The 9,476-nt window shown below is 36.5% G+C and overlaps 1 pseudogene; it reads left to right on the top strand.

Annotated features, from left to right (window-relative positions):
• Positions 1–2,411: 2,411 nt before the first annotated feature.
• On the top strand, positions 2,412–5,098 carry LOC110271330 (receptor-like protein 54; annotated as a pseudogene).
• The last annotated feature ends 4,378 nt before the right edge of the window (positions 5,099–9,476 follow it).

Genomic DNA, 9,476 nt, shown 5'->3' with positions numbered 1-9,476 from the left:
TCCATCCATATTTATTTATTTTACCTTTTGTTAAAAATAGGTAATTATACATTTTAGCAATGTTGTGAGAACCTGACAGGTCAATAACCGGTGAGGTCATTGGTTCAATAGTTCACTAGTTCGATCGAGGTTCAACCGGTTTAATAAAATATTAAATAAAATTATTAAAAAACCTAAAAATAATTTTAAATATATAAATTCAATAATTTCTAACTTAATAAAATTTAAAATTTCACATAATAAATTATCCATAACTTAATATTAGAGGTTCACAAACAACTTCAAACATCAAAGTTTATTATTAGAGGTTCACAAACAACTTCATAATTTTCTGCCTTATTTTTTTTGTTTTCCTCCAAAAGCCTTTTGAATTGAAGTTCAACATCTTCAGTTACTTTGTTACAAACTTTAATTTGTCCAGGGATTTTTGCAAGATGATATTTCATTCTATATATCCCCCCTCCATTGTAAGTATTCAAGCAGAAAATACATGTATATTGAGCCTTATTATTTTTGTCATACTTCACTGTAAAATATTGCCAAGCTGGATCAGATTTACCTCTGGATGAACCAGTTTGAGAATCTTGAACAGCATTATCTTGTGGCTATGGGTTACTTTGTGATTGTTCCATCTGTAACAATCAGAAAATCAAAGACCAGAAAATAACTTCAGAAAACCATGTAATCCAGATAAACATGAAGCAGCAACCAAAATCATGTAATTCAGCATGAACAAATAAATAATTCAGCAACCAAAATCATGAAGCAGTAACTCATTTCATCATGAACAGATACCAAATCATGAACAGCAACTCAAACAGAATTTTTCTGATGACCTCATCATGAATCCAGATAACAAATCATGAACAGATACCAAATCATGAATACAGATAACAAAACATGAACACAGATAACAAATCATGAACAGAAAAATTATAAAATCAAGCACATATAACAAATCATGAACAAATCGCAAGCTAATAAATCATAAAATCAAGCACAGAAAATCAGAAGGCAGTGAGGTGGAAGGAGGAGGCGACGATTAAACAGGAGGCGAGGTGGAAGGCGCAAACGAATAAGAATAGAGTATTACCGGTGGCGAGTAACAGCGACAAAGGAGGAGGCGAGCTCGGCGACGACGATGGAGGAGGCTAGCTCGGTGACGACCAACGAGGAGGGGAGCTCGGCGACAACGAAGAGGGGCTGTGGGACGGCGAAGAGGGGCTGTGGGATGTTGGATGCGGTGGCGATGGCGGTGGGATGCGGTGGCGATGGTGGTGGCTATGCGACGGCGAAGAGGGGCTGCTCGATCGTGGCCCATGGGTGCTTTCTCTTCTGCCCGTGGCGGCTATGCTGTGCTTTCTCTTGTGAGAGTGTGAGACTGAGATTAGGATTAGGGTTCGTTGCGTTTAGCTTCTCTTTTTTTTTATACCTTCAAAACGACGCCGTTTAGTAGTTTAATATCCAAACCAAAAATTGCTAAAAAACCGGACGGTTTTCCTAGTTCACCGGTTAACCTCCGGTTCGACTGATTTTCTCATCGATTTTTTGCTAGACGGTTTACTAGGTGATCGGTTCCCGGTTTTTTCAGTTGAACCGGCTGGTCCAGTTTGGTTTTCAGAACCATGCATTTTAGACACTGTAAATTTATTTAAAATATTTGTAACTTTCTTATTCAACTTATATTTGAGTTAGTTAGAGTTGCTTGGGGATTATTTTCCTCAGCGCCGGTCATGGCTCATTTTCGACCATGACAAGAATGCAGAGAACGAACGAAAAGAAACGCAGAGATGGAAAAGAACGTAAATCGAAAACACTAAAGAAATTCGAAAAAGAAAACAAATTCTTTTCGAAAAAAACAATTATATATTTGCGCGTTGATTGAAAAGTTGGTTAGATAGTGACGCGTGAGGTGAATTAGATTAAAGAGACGTGGAAATGATACGGAGAATATTTGAATTTTTATGGACCTATAACTCCATTATTTCAATTCAAAAATTTGTATGACCATTTTTTCTTGTTTTCACCAAAACAAACGGAAATGCAATTTCACACTCTATTGAGTATGAATGTATGATCTATCGTCACTACAACGGAATTAAGAAAAATACATATACATATCACTTTTTGCAAGTGCGTAACTTTAGAACGCCAAAAGCAAGGAAGTTTGTGGCGGTAAAGAAAGATATAGATAAGGTTTGAAAGATACCTTGTCCCCTGTGACTTGTGAGAGATGACTATATGAGTAGAGAAGTCATGACGTTGCATGTACAGTTAAGTATGAACGACAACATCAAATGCAAAGTTGTTAGCAAAGTGAAATAGTAGGGGAAAAAAGATGGTTGTTAGAGTCTCCACCCAGTGTACACTCCATTTTAGAGAACGCGGACACTTTATACTTGCCTATAAAAATGATTCAAGTGTCCCAAACATTTCATCCATTGAAACCTATTGCAATTCAACTGACAATAATAGGGTTCTTGTGTTCTCTTGCTTTCTCCATACAGTTCATTCTCCTCTTCTCATCCTCCCTGTTCACAAACTGTTTAACTTTGAATGATTCAACTACTACTCATCATCATGAATGCCATCAACATGAAAGCAATGCCTTGCTCAGCTTTAAACAAAGCTTCTTCATAAGTAAGTATGCTTCCTACAATCCTTTCAGTTATCCTAAAACTCTTTCTTGGAATCCGTCCACAGATTGCTGCTTGTGGGATGGCATCGAATGCGATGAACTCACAGGTCATGTCATTTCCATTGATCTTAGTAGCAGCCTGCTCTATGGTTCCATGGATCCCAATAGCACCCTTTTCTCGCTTGTGCATCTTCAAAGCCTTGATCTTTCAGACAATGACTTCAATCACTCGCAAATTCCAGCCAGGATAGGTGACTTGTCACAACTGAGGCATTTGAATCTTTCTCAATTTGGTGAAACCACATTGTCAGGTGAAGTCCCAACTCAAATTTCCCGTTTGTTCAACTTGTTGTCCCTTGATCTTCGCAGCTATATTAAACAGCTTGATTATCCATTAATCAACCGTTTGCAACTGAAGGAATCCACTCTGCGAAGCTTAATTCAAAACTCAACAAGACTTGAACAACTTCGGCTTAATTTTGTCACCATTTCATCATCATTACCTCACACGCTCACAAACCTTACATCTCTGCAAATACTCTCTTTTCGCCAATGTGAACTGCATGGTGAGTTTCCTATCGGAATATTCTCTCTTGCAAACTTAACATCTTTGAATTTTGCGGAAAACCAAAATCTGCAGGGCACATTACCTGCATCCATTGGAAACCTGACCAATTTAGCTCACTTGGCTCTTGAAGATAATAGCTTTCATGGTGAAATCCCTCGCCCTCTTTTTGGACTAGAGAATCTTGTATATCTAGTTCTAAGTTATAATTTTTTCGAAGGCCGCCTAACACTTGACATGTTTTTGAAGCTAAAGATGCTTAATATTCTTGACTTGTCTAACAACAAATTGTCCTTGTTCTCACAAAACAGGGATGTCAATGTGACAATCCTTCCTCCAATTCGATGGTTAGGATTGAGTGGGTGCAATTTAAATGGAGAAATTCCAACTTGATCTTCAAGGTGAAATTCCATATTTCCTCTTCAAGTTAGAGAATCTTACAGGTCTTAAACTACATAGTAATATGTTGGAAGGACAGATTGAGCTTCACATGCTTTCAAAGCTCCAAAAGCTTACTATTCTTGGTTTAGGCGGAGGCAACAAATTGTCTTTTCTTGAAGGGAAGAACTCTTCCAACGTAACATTTCCTTCTCAAATTCAAGCTTTGATTTTAGGTTCATGCAACTTAGTTCATTTTCCCAATTTTATACAACATAAAGACAATACCGAGTTGGTTATGGAACAAAACGACTCTTGAGAGTTTGGAAGTTTCCAACAACCTATTGTTGGGAGAAATATCCCCCTCGATATGCAACCTGCAGTCACTTGTGAATCTTGATTTATCTTCCAACAATTTAGTTGGCATGATTCCATCATGTTTGGGAAGCTTTAGCCAATCCCTTCAACTTTTGAATGTCTCGGGAAACAAATTGACAGGCAATATTCCTCAAATTTATGTGAAAGGAAATGTCCTTCAGTTGATCGATTTTAGTTCTAACAAGTTGTACGGTCAATTACCAAGAGCACTTGTCAATTGCAGAAGGCTAGAGTTTCTTGATGTGAGACATAACCATTTCAATGACTCATTTCCTTTCTGGTTGGCATCTCTTCCTAAGTTAAAGGTTGTTTCTTTACGTGATAATCAATTTCACGGAGCTATAATGTGTCCATTGAAATACACATTTCCCCACCTTCGAATCATTGATCTTTCTCAAAATGGTTTCTCAACGAAATTTACATCACAAATAATCATGTGCTTCAGATCGATGATCATATCCAACAAAAGGCAACTGGATTTCAAGGACGTGATTCATAGTGACAATGCGGAAATAGATATTGATTGGCATCCATTTTCAATGTCCAACAAAGGAGTTGTCATGGATTATCTTGGGAGTCAATACCTTCATCACATGGTAGCCATTGATCTTTCATGTAACAAAATTTCGGGAGAGATTCCAGATATCATGGGAAGTTTGAATCGTCTTGTTGTGCTCAATTTATCCAATAACATGTTTACTGGCAGCATTTTCCATCTTCCTTGGGAAAGCTTTCAAATCTTGAAGTGCTGGACCTTTCTCTCAGTAACTTGTCAGGGAATATTCCTCAACAACTCACAGGGCTAACCTTCTTGGATTTCTTCAATGTGTCTTTCAATAATCTCTCAGGTCCAGTACCAGAAAATGGCCAACTTTCTACCTTTGATAATAATTCATTTGAGGGAAATAAAGATTTGTGCGGGATTCAATTGTTGAAGAAATGTGAAGATCATCCTAAGCCCCCATTGCAAAAACCTTATGGTGATCAAGATTCTGAGTCAGGATCTTTCTTTGAATTGTATTGGATGGTAATTCTAATTGGATATGGTGGTGGCCTTGTTGCTGGGTTAGCACAGGGAAATGCTTTTTCTGTAGATGTTTATAGGTTGCTGAAAAAGATCTTTTAAGTCACAAGTCTAGATGTTGCTCTTTTCATGTGTGTAATCTTAGATTATTTTTATTTTTGGAATAACAAAAATATAGTGTGTTATATATTTATTTTGCTTTTTCTATTTTTGGAATAACAAAAGCCATACTGCATACAATAATCAATTTCCTTTTGCATACTCTCTCTTATGCTTATGCAGTAGTTATGCTTATGCTTATTCAAGACAGGATGTTAAAATGTAAAAAGAAGCAATTGTTTTTTTCAAAAAAACAAGTATTCATTTATATGAAAAATATTATAAGTAGATCAATTGGGCCAACACTAACATTACTAAATAAATGAGATTTTTGAACAAAACTAAAATTACAACCAATATCCATATTCTAAATAAGAGAAGGGAAAAAAACTAATATAGAAATACAAAAAGCTAAAATCTTTTCATTAAAAAAGTTACTAACAAAAACATGAATTTTCTTCTGCTTTTATTTCTCTTCTTTTTCAATATTTAAAGTCAACAACACCATAGGAGGAAGGAGAAGCAATGATGATCAATCTCTCTCTTTTTCACAGTAAGAGCACTAATTTTTCTCATAGGAATCGAATGGAGAGTAAAAAATAAAATTACAACAGCACCTGTAAATAGGGACAATAACCTCTATCAAAGGGAGCACTGCAAGCACAGAACAACCCATTAAGGGAACAAAACCATAGCCTTGAAAAAAAGAGAGCAATTACCAATGAGTATGAAAGGTTAACATATCCATCTATACAGTATTCATAAATGTTAGAATATAATTAGGATCAATTATGATCAATTAGCATTATTTAGCATATCTGAATATTTATTATAGGATATCACATCTTTAGTATTTCGATTCTCTTAGTACTTATATAAATACCATTCTATATTGTATTATTTCAGACAACTTGAATAGACAACTTAATTATACTCAATAATACACAAATCCTTCCTCCAGTTTAGTCTCTTGTTTCTAACATGGTATCAGAGCCATGGTATCCTCCTTGAAGAGGATAGGTTGTTTTCCTTGCGGTGAAATCACCGTAGTTTTTGCACTTTTTTTTTATGCCATTTTTCTTAACCTTTTGTCACTCCTTTGATGCTTTTTTCACCTCACCGACTAGCCTATTTTCTCTATTTTGTGTTTTTTTTCGAGTCGAATGATCAAACACCATTGTCATCCGCTGCTTACCTATTCTCATGAAGAAATCATATAGTTTTCGCTCTCTTTCGCCAGTTTCGTCCGCATTTTCTCGTGGCAGTTCCGTCTGCGTTTCGTCTGTGTTTCCTTGTGGCAGTTCAGTTTATGTTTCTTTCTGGCAGTTCCGTTTGCGTTTCTTTCCAGAAGTTTCGTCTGCCCTTGTTTCTAACAATAAACATGTTTTTTGGGTGAAGCATGTGAAGTTTAGCATAGTATGGAAAGGAATCTGTAGAATTCTGGTTCTTTTGATTGCAAAAGAAGTTTGCATCAGATGATTTTAAGAATGCACAATTAACTACAATTAGATATGTTGAAGTAATTGGTATATTGATTCCTGCAATTAATCCGTTATATATATGTTGATGGTTCACATATGACTACAAATAGGATCTTATTAACTGTGAATTATTGCATAGTCATATACTCTTGTCAACAATGCTTTTAAATTTCTTTTAGCAATTATGATTAACATCCCTTGTAAAATTTGAAGCTATTGAGATATGGAAACATGCATAGAACAAAATTGATATGTCCCATCATATTTTACATTATTGTCAATAAAACTACACATCTCTGTTCAAAGAAATGAGTAGAGGTCGCTTTCTTGCAGTTCTAAGGCGTATTTGTTTGGATCATAGAAGAACAAAATGCTGTCACTGCCATCACAGAAGATCCCACGCAGTTCATCATCACTGGCTATGTTTTGTTGTTGATCCTTTGTGACTTCCTCATCAAGTTCATCTCCACATGCATTGTTTGAGTTCTTTTCAACCAATTCCCTAAACAGCACAGAAGCCACTAGTCTTCTTGCAATAATTATTAAAAGAACCGTATAATGTGGAGATAAGCCTCAATGTAGTTTCTGAAGTTGCACTCGAGCCTCATAGTAGTCCCTAAACTTAAAAGTTTCTCAAAGTCATCCACAAACTTGCACTCCGGGACTCAAAGTTGTCCTTCCGGCAATTTTTGGACACCTGGCGCAACCGGAAAGCTGAGCTGGCAGCCTTCGTGACGCGTGGGCCTTACTGAAACGACACTGTTTTGGCTGTGGCGCCAAAATGAGATGAAACGACGTCGTTTCATGCTGAAAGCCTCCTTCCTCCTTCCTCCTTCCTCCCTCCTCTCAAAACACAAAACAAACACAACAGAGAGTGAGGTTTCTTCTTCTCCAAGACAGTCACCAATGGCGCATGTGCGATTGCATTAACCGCACTGATTTCAGTCGAAAACTCAGGCCCTGGAGCATCACTGTTGTCATCTCCTTCATACCCAGAGTTGGGAAGGCTAGTTTCGCTGACACAGGTAAGCCGAAAATAAAAAAAATATGTGCTTTCTCTGTGTTTTGATGTTGTTGTTAATTTAACATTCACCAAAGTTCAGGCCGTTTCTTTCGAATGTAATCTATGGCTATGAACGCCTCTGTTTTGGGCTCTGTGCTAAGGTTTGATCAGTTACTAGGTTTGTTACGGTGGGGAAAAAAAAGGAAAAATTCAAATCAGAAATGATACCTGATGTTATTTCTCAGTCTTCTGCAGTGCAGCTCATTGAAACTTTCATCAATTTTCCTTTTCCTCGTTTTTATTCTGATTACTGTTGATTTGTGCTGGTTTTGTTTCTTAATTGTAGAAGTTTACTTGATTCTTTAATCAAATTGATGGTCGTACTTGTTGCTATGTTTTGAAGATTTGTTTAATGGAAAAAATTATTGGTGAGAAACTGTCTGAATTTTACTGATGTTCTCATGCCCGTACTTCGAAAGAGCAATTTGATGGGTTGTCCTGATCAAGCCATTTGTGTATTATTAAGTTCTGTTTAAATCATACAAACGGTTAAATCAGATCCTTAAAGGTCACCAGATGGATGAAATCTTTAGCTTGTATTTACTTACAATGGATATCATTTTTGTTTCTTACTTATCCTCACATTTTTCGTCATCCGCATTGCATTCAAGACATTTTTTAAGTTAGGATTAGCTAGTGATCTCCAATGTGATGTTGATGTATAAGAGTCCTTGATGAACAAGAAAAACAAAGTCATGTTACCTTTTGTGTGTTAATATGTAAACTATCCCTGTGGCATATTTGGGATTGTTTTCTGGTTCTGTTGAGTGTAAATGTTTATTTATCTAAGGTGGTGCAAAGAAGGTATAAATTTGCTGTGACCATTTCCCAGCGAGATCGGAGTTGATCTGAAACTGAGTAACTATCATAGGGCAGTTACTGTTGAATAGTGCACAAATATTGAGTAACTGTGTGTAAGTGAATATCTAAGGTGATGCGTTGTATTTCCATACTTCTAGTGCTTCTGATGCTCTTTGTTTTGGTCATCATAAGATTATACTATTCTCCCTTTGAGCTACTGTTTGTTCTAAAGCAGAGGGTTTCATTCATGTAGCTGATATTCACTTCCACAGACATTCATCAGTTTCTAATACCAGTTAGAAGCAACTGAGTACATTAGCATTGGGTCTTGTTGGACGGCTCTGACTAGGTATGATTACATATAGTTGTAAATGGCACTTCTTCATTCTGGAAATGAAGATATGTAGGCAGATAGATATTGAAGATACAAAAGCTAACTTTGCTCCGTTGAAAGGCTTTACATTCTATATTCTGTGAAAAGCATGGTTTCCACAAGATCTATGTTTAACGCAATGCCATATACTAACATCATTAGGCACCCTTTTAAGAGTTACAGTGGAAAAATAAATAAATTGCCCGAGTGGTTTTCAGCTTTGTTCATCGAAATTCCTCTGCTACATGATTACATAATTTTTGTATCGTGGCACTATTTCTATCCAATATACACTGCCTAGTTTCATAACAATTGGGTAAATCCTATGCCACAATTGTGTGATATCTATGTACTTATGCCATAGCTCGAGGCTGCCATAATCGTCGTGTAACACCCTAATATTCAAATCCTTATGCTCGAGTCATAAGTCAATGATATTACGGTGGTACGACTCTCAGGTGGATTTTTAATAAATAAATATAGGTAATTTCGAAAGGAGTATTAATCGAGAAGCCTGAAAAGAGTAGAAATAAAATCGCGAAGACGTATCTCTCACGTTTCGACAACAAAAGATAAACCGTGAAGCCGAAAACGATATACGGACAAGGCGTAGAGGAGATTAAGAGATAGATAACAGATAGATATATATAACATAAGTAAATAGCTACTAGTCGCG

Source organism: Arachis ipaensis, chromosome B4 (genome assembly GCF_059453495.1).
Source record: "Arachis ipaensis isolate K30076 ecotype BB chromosome B4, ASM5945349v1, whole genome shotgun sequence".
NCBI classification, from domain to species: Eukaryota; Viridiplantae; Streptophyta; class Magnoliopsida; order Fabales; family Fabaceae; genus Arachis; species Arachis ipaensis.
This window is presented reverse-complemented; position numbering and strand designations above follow the sequence as displayed.